Genomic DNA, 15,812 nt, shown 5'->3' on the forward strand with positions numbered 1-15,812 from the left:
TTGAACACATGCTGGAGAGGGGCTACCCCTACAGAGAAAACTGGAACAGAATCAAGAGCAAAGAGCTACAATAGAGCTACACATATCCCAAAGGCCACAACATCCCTCCACCTCACTGATAGTCCTATAAACCTTGCTCTTTTACAAGAAACTTGAGATGTTTCTCTTCAGGAAACACACTAGCCACAGGGCTACCATGCCTAGGGAAGCTGGGATGCCTATTCTACTTTGCCACTCAACTTTTGATGATAAAATCAGCCAGCAGTGTGCTTTTCCAGAAGGGAAAAAAAAAGAAAAAAAAAGATCAAGAAGGCACTGCTATTTGCAGTGACCAAGAGGAATGCAGTAGTGAAGGCTGGTATCAAATGCATGAGTTGGTATGGCAGCAAAACTGCAGGTTCCCAGAAATTGTTAAAGAATATCAGATCCCTGGGGTAAAAGGCTCCCAGGGTGACTGTGGTGCTGGAAGAAGGATGTAACTTTGTGGGAAGAAGTTCAGCTGTGTCTTCAGCGACATGGGAAGGAAAAAGTTTGGTGCATGTGTCTGACAGTGGGCTGAAGGATGGGGGAAATCCAGCATGAGAAGAGTCAGAAGGATCCAGCAGCTGGGGTGGAAACTGGAAAGGGATTTGCAGGAGGAAGATTAAGGAAGGTTAGGAGAAGAAACAGAGCCCCAGGATGAATGAGGAGAAGGGTCACTCTGAGTAAGTGAGAGTAATAAAGTGATTTGAGGATGGAAAGGAGAGCTGAGCTGGGGGGAGTCAGGACTCTGGGCGGCAAGACACTGGAGGATTTTGAAGGAGAAGTGTTTGGAGATACAAGCAGGAGGTAGAGGGGCCATAAGATTTGAGGAGTTGTGGTTCAGGTTTCCCAAGTGAGAAACTTCTCTCCTGCCCTGTAATTCCCTGTGTAGGCCTGACAGGTACCCCTACAATCCATTTTCCTTTCTGCCATCAGAAGCATGGTAACTCTACAAATAGAGTCCATGCAGGCTGTAGGCAGTGGTGCTGATGGCTCCATGCAGGTGATCCATGGCAAAGATCGTAGTAAAAGGCAAACAGTGCTTCCCTTCCCTCTGTGCTGCTTTCCAATAGCCCATCACGGTCCACCACTCTCTGCCTTAGAGAAATAATATTGTTTTGCCACTCTCTCCAATTCACTTTTCTATTACCATTCCTTATTAATGTTATTAAAAATTACATTTATGGTGACACCAAGATGATTCAGTGTTAAACCATGAGAACAATTCTCAGCTTTCTTCCTGTCTATGAATACCCTATACTGCACAAGCTGACTGTTAGATCTTAAAGAATTCTATAGGATGTCAAATTGTTAATATAAGTGGCCTGTGACAGCTGGACAGAGGAAATAAATCACGTGCAAACACAGTACATGTTTACACATATATTCATAGTCTTTACCTGGCTTTAATTACAGACTTGAAAATGTTCATTATTTCCTGCAAAATAATTATTTCCAAAAAAGCGTACTGTTAGATGACAAAGGAGTCAGAACAAAGAGAAGAAAATAAACTATAGGCCTACAGGAAGAAGAAAGCAAGGAGGAAAAAAAAAAACCAAAACCAAAACAAAACAAAACAAAAAGGGAATGAAGACTGAACTCAAGCCAAATGAAAACAGAAAGAAAGAAAAAAAAAGTCAAAGAGAAAGAAAAAAAGCAAACAAATTAGAGACAGAGAGGTAAAAAAGCAGAAAGGTGAGGTGCGAGTATTCTTCCTTTTTTGTTTTACATTTACAAGAAAGGAAACCTAACAATTTGAAAGGTAAAACTCTTCAGAATCTTTTTTTTTAAATTGAAGTATTCTTTTTTGTATTTCTTTCTAAGAGTCACAGGGCAATTGCAGAAATCATAGAATCATGGAATGGTTTGGGTTGGAATGGACCTTTAAAGGTCATCTAGTCCAACCCCCCTGCAATGAGCAGGGACATCTGCAAGTAGATCAGGTTGCTCAGAGCCCTGTCCAACCTGACCTTGAGTGTTTCCAGGGATGGGGCACCTACCAAATAGCAACTTAAAGGAACAATGTACAGAAATTACCTCTAGCCCAAACACATAGTAAGTTTTCCCTCATTTACCCCACCTACCCTCACACATTGACTTCCCTCACTGGGAAAGGAGATTTTCTTTTACATTTGAAGAATGGGCTAAAGCCTACTTTTTCACCGAGGTGCAAAACTAAATAACATGGAGCACTACGCAGGTCCACTTCCCAAATTAGCCAGGACCAGAGAAGGTCTGGTGAAGGTGCAGCCTGTGACACGGAGCTTGGAACCATTTGTGACTTTATGACAAACCAATTTCTCCACATATCATTTCCAAATATAAAATGGAACTGACTAGATGAGAAGTCTGTGCATGTCAAAGAATATGCAGGGTGTATAGAAATGATGTCTTGAATAGGCTGGGTGAGAAGTATATTCCTTTTGATTGTTGTCTCTTTCTTTTTAATGTTCTCAGAAAATGGCTGTATCTTTCAGAGTCTCTCAAGGATTTTTAGATAAAAAGAGAGGTTTTATCTTTGCATGTCTATAAGCAGTGAAAAACTCCGGAGACTGAAACCTACAGGCAATTCAAATAAACTAAATCCGATCAAGGTAATATCAATGCCAGAATTAGAAGAAAACCCAGAGAGAATATCAATAACAACATTAAAACAGCAGGTTTCAACTGGAATCAATAGGCAGTATAAACAGAAAAAATTAAGTCACAAAGTGATAGTAGATAAAAGCTCCCCACTCATTAAAATTCTGTTTGTCTTTGTGTCTTTTTATCAATGTACCTATATATCTATGCAAGTGTATCAAAGTTTATAATGTAAAAGAATGATGAAATAATCTAATTAATTTCCGGTGTCATTTCACATATTTCTTTCAAGTTAAAACTGCAATATTAATAATGGTTTGCAGTTTAATAAAATATCTCTATGTCCTATTAACTTCTATATCTGCTTGTTATAAAGCCCTTTTTTATCAAATAGCTAAACTTCAAAAGATTTCTACTTTGATCTGAAATGAAAAAATGAGGTTCATTCCATTTGTACAGAATAACCTCACTATATTTTACAGAAAGACAGTTGTCTGTTACTGCCTTTCTCTCTCAAAATACATTGTAACTTGGGCAAGCAAGAGGAAAAAATACTGGAAAAAAGACCAGGCTTTAGGAAGGTACATTATAATGGGGCTGTGGCTGTGTCTTAAAATTTATGACATCTGGAGCAAGTGAGATATTCTTCCTACTTGAAAAACAATAAAAGTTTCAGGAATGAAATGTGTAGGTATTTACAGGTGGGTTTAATGCTCTGGGGGTGAGCTTTCATGGTTTATTTCCACTTTCAGAGCTGAGATTTTAACAATATGTTAATCGCTTGTGATTTTCTGATAGCTTTTTCTTTCCCACAGGAAAAAATATTTGATAGATACGGTAAGGGGAAAATACTCTAAATTTAAGTTTTTTATGGAACTTATATCCCAAATCAACATTTCAGAAGATGCCAGTCCAGACATCCAGAGGGCAAATTAACAATCCTTGCATGACCAAAATACCCATTGATATTATTCAAATTTTGATCCAAAAGGGAATTCAGGACTGGGTCTAAATTAAACCACATCTGAAAGCCACATGATTCCTGGCTGACAAAGAAAAAAAGCCATATTTTATATATTCCTGAACCTAGAGCCTTTGTAAAGAAATACCATGAACATACAGTCAATGTTATCACTTCAATCAGAACACCCTTTTTAGTGGGTCCTTTCAACACCGTTGGTAAGTGAATTGGAAGGAAAGTTCAGGAAAACGCAGGCAAAGCTGTTTGTAGCTGTTTTGTAGTACGGCAAGCCGTGTGAAAAGGTGTGGTTAGGGCTACAGGAAAAGTAGTATTTCTTGTCAGCTTATCATCCAATAACGCTCTTTATGCTGGAGCTTACAGATATCCTTCACTGACGAAGGGCAGAAGGCACCCATGCTACGCAGCCCAGGTCTCCACGTGTGTCGGTGACGGCGACTTATCCACTAATAGACATCTGCAGCTCCTCCCCGTATCTTCTATCCCCCTTACCCACAACCACATCACCTCAGATCACCCATGTCCTCTACTCTGAGTATAATTTGTCCATACAGTAGTAGCTCATTGTATGTCCCATATTGCCCTCCAGGTAGTTTCCCCACAGCAGCACTTTCTACTCTTCCACTGTCCCGTGCCTACTCCTTCTTACACTGTCAACCCAGATACATCCAGAGTCATTTATGTGATGAGTAGCCAAGTAGTAGCTGCCTCTCAAGCGCTGGTGGGTCAGATTAACTGTCTGCTGCCAAAATACCTGGCACACCTCATTTTCCAACTGCAAAAGTGGCTGAGTGCAATTTTCCCTGAAGAATGCGTACAGGACTGGTTGCAAAGGGATTTGACAACGAGGGGGAGTACAAAGGGAGAAATGATGGCTGCTATATAAGAATCTACAAAGTTTTAATTCAGGTTTTCATATGCTTTCTGTCCTTCATGCACTGTTTGGTGGCAACATCGAACTAGAGTTAATGTGCTATATGATGTCTCCAGCCCTCCATATCACCCCCTGTTAGCAATCCTTAGAAATTGCTTGTCACAATGGGGCTGCTGGGGCTGGAATATACAATTGAATTTATGGCTGATTTAAACTTCTGGTTTTGTAGTTAACAGTGGTTTAAAGTTAATTGATATAGATTTATTAATTAACTGTCCAGAGGAAGTTTTATAGCTGTTGTTGTTGTTTTCCCTGGAAATAGTGCATTGTGTAAAAGTAAAAGAGAAAAGATCAGCTACACGAATATGATGCTGTTATCAGTTTGTCTACTTGTTTTATCTCATATGAGAATAAGCATTAACATTCTGAGTCAGATGTTCTCATTAATGTGATTCCCATCGCGGAACTGAAAATACACAAGCTATCAACACTTCTAAAACTCTCTTTGTTCATATCACAAACATGCTCTTAAGAGTGCCAGCCCCACAAAACTTGTGAACGTTCTTACTAAGAATAAGCTTTACTTAGGTAAGAACAGGAAAAAAGCTACAAAAGGCCTGGGGTGACTATTGCAGATTTCAAGTGCGTCCTCCAGAGTCAAGATCCTCAGAACCTCTGCTACCTCTGTCCTAAACTAAATGTACCCAAAGGTCCCATGTGTCTAAATATGTATTTACTTCATTTGGCAGACCCAGACTAATATGTATTTTTGGAAAATGCCCTCAAATCAAATCCTACGCAAAACAAGGCGCAGGGAACTTACGCTTCTTTTACACAAAGAATGGTTTTGTTTGAAGCTGTTCAGTCATTCAAGAGAACAAAAGCCACAAAAAAATATGCCATCTTGGATTTGATATCAGGAAAACTTTTTCACCTTGAAAACAGTCAAGCTGCGGAGCAGGTTGCCCAGAAAGCCTTTGCAGTCTCTGCCTTTGGAAGTTTTCAAGACCCAGCTGGATAAAGCCCTGTGCAGCCTGATTTGATCCCATAGCTGACCCTGCTCTGAGCAGGATGCTGGACTGGGGACCTCCTGGGATCTTCTGTAACTTACGTTATCCTGCTTTTGTATGTATTATATGCATTTCTTCTTACTGATTGCTTGGCGTTAACTCTTACAAGATCCTCAAATGTACTTTGGAGCAGGAAGCAGGAATGCAGCAGGGGACCAGTCCGGGGCCTGCTGTCCCTTTGAAAATTCATTTAAGCTTGGCTGAGATTTAAGCCTCTGAAAATCATCATTTGAATATCGGCAACAGAGAACTTCTTAGAAATGGGGTAGTAAGTTCTTCAAACAGTCCTTCTGCACAGACTACACTAAGATGAAGTGACTTATCCACCGTTACTGGAAGCCTTCTAACCACATTCTCCCATGGTTAAACAGTTTCTGATATTTCCCATAACATAATGTGAATTTCTGATCTTTTCTCGTGGTTCAGATAATATTTCACTCCACATGAAATGCTCAGTCAGCTGCTAAATAAAGTACTTTTCTATGTGAGTAAACATAGCAGAATCTGACTCAGAGCAAATTATTTATTTAATACATTTAGTCCTACTTTCTCCTCACAAATTTTCCTTGAAACAAATGTAGAGCGTTTTAAACCGAGCTGTTGTCTTTTTTTTCTGGTGGCATTTGAGCTCATGTTGTCTGCCCGGTTGGTTCATCATAAACGGTCACCCCTAACAGATGGTCCTGCATGCAAGTCTCCTCAGCAGTAGAGGCTGGGGCATTTCAAGGAAAGTTTGGCATTCACCTGGATGCTTGCTAGTGCTATTATTACCATCTGCAGCTATTTGTAGTAGAGAGCAGATCAGCTTTGTTTGCTAAAAAAAAAAACCCACAGAGGAAGAAGACTGAACCTTGCCAGGTTCTGCAAGTGAGAACTGGGAACCCAGACACAGAGGAGGGATTTGAGGAGGACATACTTCCATTTTTCTCCACAATTTCTTGGTGAAAACCCAGGAGTCGAGGGTGGCCCGGAGAATTCTGTATCACAAGTTCACTTGAGGACTTGTTAAAAATATAATTCCTTGGTTTGTGAAAAGAAGAGACTATCCAGCAGTGCAATACTTAACTCTTTTTTGTCAAGGCCCTGATCTGAAGTGTTTGATAGAAAAATACGAGAATCAGTGGAAGTGCATTCCTGGAATTGTAATAGATAAATGGAATATAACTAACAACTCATTTATTGCAGAACTTGTGGTACAGTTCCACCATCCTAAAGATAATATTTAAAATTTCATATTAATTTAATCTCTATGCTCATACCTTACTATTTCTTAGACACTGGCAATACAAAAAGACCCCTTCTATTCCATAAGACCCCTTCTATGCCATGAAGTCTCTGCTGCCTGAATGACAGACACAGGGAAGGAAAAGCACACTGGAAAAAAACAGAGGGAAAAATTGTCATATTTATCTTTTAATATATTTTAATACCTCTTTTCTTATTGATGTAATGGAACTAAACAAGAAACTCTCTGCAAAGAAATTGCTCACCTCCTAACACTTTCATTAGCTCCAATCATATAAAAGGAAAATAAAAGAGATGAGACTTCTGTGTGCCCTTAGTATCAGAAAATGTTGCCATCATCTAAGCAGAAGATGTATTGAAAGCCATAACTCTGTGTCTCCTGAAAGGTTACCTTGTACACCACTGCTCAGCAGCAAGTCCCAGTACAACCAGTCCTGTATAAAGCAATCACTGGAGTCGTAGAAGTTACGTTTCCTTCTTGCCTCACTGCAAAGGCATTAGAGCTACTACTAATGTTTTTATCTTATTGCAGGAATGGCTCCATTTTAGCTGAAGCCCCAAAGTATGTCGAATAAGACATGTAATAGAATGTCTTGTGGAAGTACTCAAGGCCAATAAATAATGGGTCCAACTTTTCACTTACAGTTTCTTCAAGAACTGCAGAACAATTCATGGGCACCATCTATGTATAATCTATGTTCACAGTTAATCGGCTATTTCACACAGCCAGTGGCATCAGATGACACTGTGTAATTGTACACTTGTCATTCTCATCCCTCTTTGAACCAAGTAGTCACAGACTGGTCCCAAACCATTATCGTTCTGTGGGGAAACTGCAGAAACTGTTTACCACTCAGTACTTCATATATTTGGATAGAGAGTTGAAGTTCCAGTTTTGCACAGGACCTGTTGAAGACTTTAAGGGCAGTAAAATTTTAATCCTAAGAACAGAGATGAAATTTTTCACCTAGCCTTTTTTGGGGGGGGAATATTCCTAAAGGATGGGAACATGCTATGTGCAACAGAAGAATTTTTCTTTGGGGATTATTTGACCAGAATTATATGGGAACCTAGGTTAATTTATGCAAAACATTGCTTTGGCATTTAACTAGTCATAAGGGCACGGTGACTAGCCAATGTCCATTATAAGCTGCCTTCTACAGAGAACTGGATTTCACTAGTGGTATTTTGCATTACATGAGATTGCCTGCAGGTATTGTGGAGTCAACCCCAGGCCAAATTATAAGCATTGTTGGAGTTATGTTTTTCTGTAGTCTTGCAGGGCTCTTCTTTTGTTTGTAAACCACATGAAGAAAATCTTCTTTAGCTTCCCATGATGCCAGATCACTTCATATCAAAATAGATTAGTGCTAGCCAGAGCAGTTCGTGTTTATATTACAGTTTTCTCTGAGGCAATATCTTTTCTCTAATTATGACATAAGGACATCCCCACAATCAGAGCCCAGGGTTACAGTACAATGACCATCCCTGTTAAGCCATCTGAGAGATGACTAATAACTCCAGTGAGATGAAAAGCAAGGCAAAATACTCTGGGAGTTAATCTTAAAAGAATTTTTTTGAAATTACTATTCTCATCTTTCAGGCAGTTGTATTTGGAGTGTTTTGTAACAATGAGAAGATCCAGGGGACAAAAACCTCTGCCAAGTGCTGAGACTGACTCACACGCCAGTTTTATACTGGTATCTTTCCACAGTTTTCAATGGAATTCTTGATACATGAATGTATGTCACTAGGGTCATACTGAAAATCTATGAGAGAAGGAATAAGGTTAACTATTTATTTCCAGTTACCACAACAACTACATTAAGAGTGTTACTTGCTGACTTAACATAGAAACTAAGCAAACAGACATTCATTTATATAATCAAATAGTTTTGTATCTATTGCATGTATTCACTTTTCAGCAAGCTGGAAACTAAATAAAACAATTAAACTTCTAGGGACTATCATGATTTAAATGTCCTGGAATTTTAGCTCACAATTCCTATTTTCTTGGTAACCATTGTTATAAAAGAAACAATCCATGCTAGAATTTATTGCTGTAATTTATATTAGGCAAGGATTTGTGATCCTTGAAATTCCCTGCTGTCTGATTTACAATACTCTTTTTCACTGTATCATCCTTAATTTTATGTAATCACCATTTGAAAGGTTTCCTGTTACGGCTGCTGCCATACTGAACTAAGGTTATTTATCTGGTCAGAATGTTCACTCTTTTCATAGTGAATTTTATATATGCTAAGAGACCCAATACTACGTAATTGCTTGTTTGCTTGCCTGCTCTTTTGAACAAGTCTTTCAGACATTATTGAGCTTTAGTAATCAATAGAATTTCAGGTGTCCAACAACCATTTAGCGATTTGTGAATATTGAGTGTTGGTGTATATATCCCAGATGCATAGCAGCCAGCATGTTTATCTAATTCTTTATCTGATTCCAAAGACAGCTGTTGAAAACCTTTCATATACACAATTATCTTCTTTCATTTGAGCGCAGCAGCAACTTTGCAAATATCTCAATTTGTGTGGTTTTAATAACTGAACTTTGTCTTTTCCATAGGTACTTGTTTTCTGCTTGTTCCAGATAGAAATAGGACAGTTTTTAAGGTGTAGCTCTCCTTGCTGTGGATTTCTGTTAAATTTAAGGTGCTTTTTTATGTTTTGCTATTTAGAATCCTCTTCGTTCTTCATGCATAATATGTATCATGTGACTTGAGGATAAACTGCTTCAATAAATCCCATTATTCTGAAGAACAATAAAAATAACAAGTTGGTGACACTGAAACAGTGATAAATAGCACTTTTTATTTTCTTACGCTATTAGAATCTCATTCTTGCACTTCTGAATCAACTCTAGTTCCCAGTGCTGTCAAACTAGGAAAGCACTACCTGTGTTGGTTTTGTCAAAGAAAATTATGTTATTGAACATCATAATTTGTTAAATTCCAAATCTTATTTAGGCAATTAGTGCAACCCTTGTTATCTCCGAACATGCAACTGAAAAAATAAATGAACAGTGCATAAAAAACACACTCATGGCTCCTGAAACAAAGAGGACCTTATTCAGAGAGATGCTATTTGAAGATAAGAACAACACTCTGGCATCATGCCTCTGCCCCCAATGCCATGAAACCAATCTTCTGTGACAGCTTTGATGATTGTGGGTCCCTGAGTTCCTGGTGGTAGGTGGGTTGAAGGACAGTATTTTTTCTTGCAGGTAGACAGAAAACCCCAAAGACGACATGTGAACTAAATACATTTGAAATCATCTTCACGATGATTGCAGCGAACCCACAATAAGCCTGATTTTGCCCATCTATACCTTCCTATAGTCTACAAACAAAAGCATAAAGTAACAAAATCAGCAAGTTCAGCTTAGAGTCAAGACAAACGTTTTAACCCAAGGTTCAAAAGTTGAACTTCTCACATTACAAGAAAAGGAGAGACAGACAAAAAAAGTGAAATATCAAGACATGGAGAACAATCAATCAATCCTCAATTCCTTCTGTAGAGATACGGAACCAAAAATATTGAATATAAATATTCAATATTAATATTTTCTTTGCCACCTAGGCTCTAACTGAACATGAAGTAAGGGAATCAGGAGAAGAAGTAGAAGAAGTCAGGAGAAGATTACTAAGAAATCACTCTTTTCACCCCAAACAACTTAATGGTGGCTGACAGCAGGGGTCCTACTGCATGTTGCATTTTCGCAAGCCTGTCGTCCCCCTTTGCATCCTATCTTCTGCCCAATACTGCACCTTCCAGCAAAGACGTACCTGTTACTCCTGCTCTCAGATTACTAATCAGCCGCTGTCCCATATGCTTATCAAGGCCCTGAGGGCACTAATAGGCTTTAATATCCCTGGCTGGGTGGCTCCACACCCCCTGCCCATGGCCCAGGGCCCCCATTTCAGTTCAGCACGGGGCCATCAGTCCCTGCCCGAGTTATGCTGTAGGTCTGCTCATCTCCAGGTCCATCACGGCCATGCCTGGCCACGCACTCTGCCAGACTGGACCCTGACCCGTAGACTGACTTCCCAGCTTGACCTCAGACCAGCCACCTCCCTGCGGGACCTGGCTGGTGGTCACCGGGCTGAGTAGGACCCTGGCTGCTGCCACCAGACCTGATCCGGCTTTGCCAACTTACATTCCTTGGTCTTGCCTCGTCACCAAGCGATGCCAAAGCGTTCTGGACTCTCAGTTGACGCTCGCTGCCATCCCTGGACCTGCTCCGCTCCCCTCACTTGGGAACGGCGGGATGGGGTCCTGGCTGGCAAGTCCCTGCCCTGTTGCCTGTGTGTTACCCCCCCAATGAACCAACCACCTGTGACTTACGGTGGTGGACCCGTCCCACATTTTCTTACGCCTTCCTCAGCCCCAAAAATTCACAGAAGGGCCCTCTGCAGCCCCGTCCACTACGGGCATTTCAGGTGAAGGCACCAAGCAGCAGGAGGCTGAAGAACTGGCTGACGTCGCTTCCAGAGGTGACCAGCTCACGCAGGTGTGGAGTCCCAAGTACGGAGTTGTCCTTCAGCTTGTAGACCTAAGGAAATCACAAAGAAAGGAAGAAAATGGATACATTAAAACTAGGGGTGGGGACACAGAGGGTAAGACAGAAGGAAGACAGAAGACTTTTTTACTATTCCAATCATTAATAAATCAGGTCTGGGACTTTTCTGTGGTTTTTGTCTTATAGTACTGCAACAATGTAATAAGAGTAATTCACCTCCCATTACTGCACCTGCTTGTACAGTTTAAATTAAAACCAGAAACACTGCAAATCCCACTTCACAATGCCTTTCAGTGTTCGAGACTCTGAATTAAAGGCCTTCATTGTTTAGGAGGATTATTTCATTGCCTTCACTGGCTTCAAAGAAATAAGAATCTTCACTCCCTTTTCTATTGATCCCCGTTGATCAGATTAACTTTGTTTTGGATTCCTACTGAAACAAAAGACAAATAGAAATGTTTTGAACACTTACGTGTACAGTTTTGTTCAGTTCACGATTCTATTACCTATTACAAAGATGATTATTGGTTAGACAAAGAAAGAATAAAGGAATTACTGTAAATTATGTTCACTAAATACCAACACTTTAAGCAATTACAAAATTATGAAATATTTCAGAATGGCATGTAATTACAGTTAATTCCACAATTAAGAGTATATCTTTTATTTAGCAGCGCTTGTTCTTTCATAAACAATAATTAGGATTAAGAAAGGTCAGAGAACACTTCCATTTCAACACTACAAAACCCATTTAAACCATTCCTGCTCCCCCTCACGTACTTTACTTTCAGTGACTTTGCTCTTTGTCATTTTGTAACAAATGACAAAGGATCTTAATCTTGCAATGGGCCAAGATGCTCTCCTGGGACATCACAAGCCAAGAGAGCCGAGTCGTGTTAGCCTGGCCATAGACAAAAGCTCTTCAGCTAGGAAGTACCCTTCACTTGTGTACTCAGAGAAATTATCCCCAGAAGTATAACACATGATAATAACTGGTGGCTCTTCTTTCTCAAAGTGCAATCCTGCACATCTACATGCAAGTCTACTTCTTGTACGTCCCCAGGAGCAGACCATTAAAGCACCAGGTGGGCTGGAAAGTCAGTTAATCAACTGGCTAATGACTATTCCTCAGGTCTTGCTCACTCCTTTCTCCCTCCTCTCCACTCTTCCTTGGACACAGAAACAGCTTTCTGATAAACATGGCACGGTGCTTGCCAGATCTGTCTAGCTTATTAATATGGCTGTATCAGGCAGGATCTTATTAGCTATCGTGGCTATATATAAGCTGTAGTATGCACCCATAAAAAAAGCATCAGTGCTGTTACACAGTGCGTTCTGATGAGAGTTCAAAGCTGTGAAATAAATGTATCTGTAGACAATACGACTGACGCCTTACAGCCACATGCATTATTGCCACATGTTTTGTAGACTGCCCCGTATGGCCCTGTAACATGGGCAAGGATGTTAACTCCACTCTTACATTGCTATGGGTTCCCTTGCTACAAAATCATAAAATAGTTTTAGTCGGAAAGAATCTCTGGGGGTCACCTAGTTCCACCCTCCTCTCAAAGTGGGTCCAACTATGTTAGATTCTTCTGGGCCTTGTCCAGTTCAGTTTTGAGTATCTTCAAGGATGGTGAGTCCATAGTCTGCCTGGGCACTTACGGCTTGCTTTTTTTTGCCTCCTTTTTTCTTTTTTTTTTTTTCTTTTTGTATCTATTCATAATTTCCCACGTAACAATCTGTGTCTTCTGCTTCTCATCCTGGCACTCTAAGAAGATTGTTTCCATCTTGATTACACTTTGCCAATAAGTACCTGAAGGCAGCAATAAGATCTCCCATTAGCCTGTTCTTCTTGGCTGAACAAGCACAATTCTCCCAGTCTCTCCTCGTCCTGTGCTCTAGGCTTCTAATCACCTTGGTAGCCCTCCACCACACTGACTGCAGCATGTCAATACCTATTTTGCACTGGGAACCTCAAAAATGGACAGAGTCCTTCATATGGATTCTCACAGTGCTAAATAGAGAAGAATCATAGAAGCATAGAATCATTTAGGTTGGAAAAGACCCTTAAGATCATTGAGCTCAACCATTAGCTTAATACTACCAAGTCTGCCACTAAACTGTGTCCCTAAGCACCACATCTACACAGTTTTTGAATACCTCCAGGGATGGTGACTCAACCACTTCCCTGGGCAGCCTGTTCCAGTGCTTGACAATCCTTTCAGCGAAGAAATAATTCCTAATATCCAATCTAAACCTCCCCTGGTGCAACCTGAGCCCATTTCCTCTCGTCCTATCACTTGTTGGGAGAACAGACTGACACCCAGCTCACTAATAATCATTTCCTTCCTACTGGCTACACTCACACTGTTACTCCCCAGTATGCAGCTGGTTTTCTTCACCACAACTGCTGCTCGCCACTGGCTCATGTTCCCTCTGTTGTCCACCAGGGAATCCTTTTTCACAAAGCTGCTTTTCAACCAGTTGATGCCAAGCCTGTATGGAAGGAGGATGTCTTCCCAGATCAGGGCCAGGACTCTCCATTCACCTGTGCTGAACCTCGTGAGATTCCTGCTGGACTCTTTCTGCAGCTTATCGATGTCCTTCTGAATAACAACCTGCCCTCCAGTGAAAGAGCCACTCCCGCACAATGCGGTACGATCTGCAAACCAGCTAAGGGGACACTCTATCCTAGCTACTAAGTTCATAAGAAACAGTATGGGTTCCCATGCGCTGAGGGACCCCACTAGTAACTGTCCCCCAGCAGGGCCTTTTCCACTCGCAGTGTCTTCATCTACCTCTCCATGTCCTTGGCTGCATCCCCTCTTGTCCCATGGATTTGTCCAGCTGGCTGAAATCATCCTTTAGGTGGGGTTAAATGCTTTTTATTTTCTTTCTTACATTTATTCCTTCATTTCTACTCTTGCCAAGTAAAGCTAAACAGTAGTGATAATACAAAAAAGTGTTTGAAATTGTATGTGTATGAGTTAACTCCCTTACTGTTGGGGAAACAGTACAAGTACTACATGCACAGAAGCACGAAGTCCAGTTAAACACACATACACCAATACCCTTTTCTAACACTGCAAACAGTCAGATGACAAACTATAAAGTTACTCGGTATCGGCTCTGGCTGAAGGTCAGATTGTATCTACAAGCCACTATTTTTCCCCCAAACATGTTCATATTAACAAGCAACTGTTAGGAACACAAAAGCAAACAAATCCAGAAATGTTTCTCACTCTTGCATACATACATGCTCTTTCAGGTGTAAGTTTTAGTGGAGTGAAAAGGGTAGCATAATTAGTCACACAACTGTAGTTACATGAGGAATCACCTGAGTCCCTAATTGCTTGAACTTATCATTTTTAAGCAGAGTAGGCACATCAGTGGAAAATGGATTATTTTGTTGTTGTTGTTGCTTAGGCTTTAGGGTCTCAGGTGGAGGAGGCATTATAGAAACATGCAGAAAGACAATCCTTTCTCTGAAATCTTTACCAACTACCAAATACAGATGAACATGAATATAAGGATGCTGCTTTTAATAAAAAAAACTGAAAGACCAAGAGTGGTTTTAATATAGGGTCAAACATGGAGCTGACAGCACTGAGCCAGGGGAGATAGATAAATAGAAACATGGAAGATGGAGACAAAAGAAAAAATGCGGCAGTGAATGGGCAAAGGATAAGAAAGCAAGATGAGAAGACCTAAAAAAGAATGATGAAAAATATACTGAGTTAGGAGAGAAATGCTGGCACCCTAAAGAAAGTAACTAGTAGGACCCAAGTTTTATATGTCAGCATACTGACATCATTAGCAACTCTGTCAGTCAGTGGAGATACGAGGGTCCAACAGCCTTCTCGACACTGAGTTGTTCCTTCCCCCAAGAAGGGCTATTCATTCCTATCGAATGAGAATAATTGGGGTGTCCTGCTCCCAGGACTGCAAGGCAGTTCTGCAGTCACAAAAACTCACAGCAAAAGCAAGCAAGCAAACAAAATGGCAGTGGAATTGAGATGCCAAAGGCTCTTGACCACCCTCTTCTTTTCTATCGAATGCTCCAGTTTCTGCTAGAGGAGTCCTTTTTATACCTGTAGAGCTTATCATAGTTTAAAAGAGTATATAAACTTGTAACAAGGTGAGAAATCCACAGCAAGCCTCTGGGTAGGTGGAAATTTGTTGTATTAATGCAGGAGTTTGTTCAGCCATGCGGTAGCACTGCATTATGGGGAAACTTCCCAACAGGTCCCAAGATGGACTCATGAAGTGGGGATTAGTCAGAGCACCAATCAATATCTGAAGAGATTATTTTATTTGAACTAAATGAACCGGTATTCATCACTATATGAAACAGCAAGTAGGTTAGACCAAGTAAATAATGTGAAGTAGAAGGAAATTGCACAGAGCAGGCTTTGTAAGGATTGCGAGATTATTGTGAGTTACGCTGGCAGTATCTACTACATCAATGCAACTGCACCAAGACTGCTTCCACGAAGCATTAGAA

The sequence above is a fragment of the Buteo buteo genome, chromosome 3 (genome assembly GCF_964188355.1).
Source record: "Buteo buteo chromosome 3, bButBut1.hap1.1, whole genome shotgun sequence".
In the NCBI taxonomy this organism is placed as follows: Eukaryota; Metazoa; Chordata; class Aves; order Accipitriformes; family Accipitridae; genus Buteo; species Buteo buteo.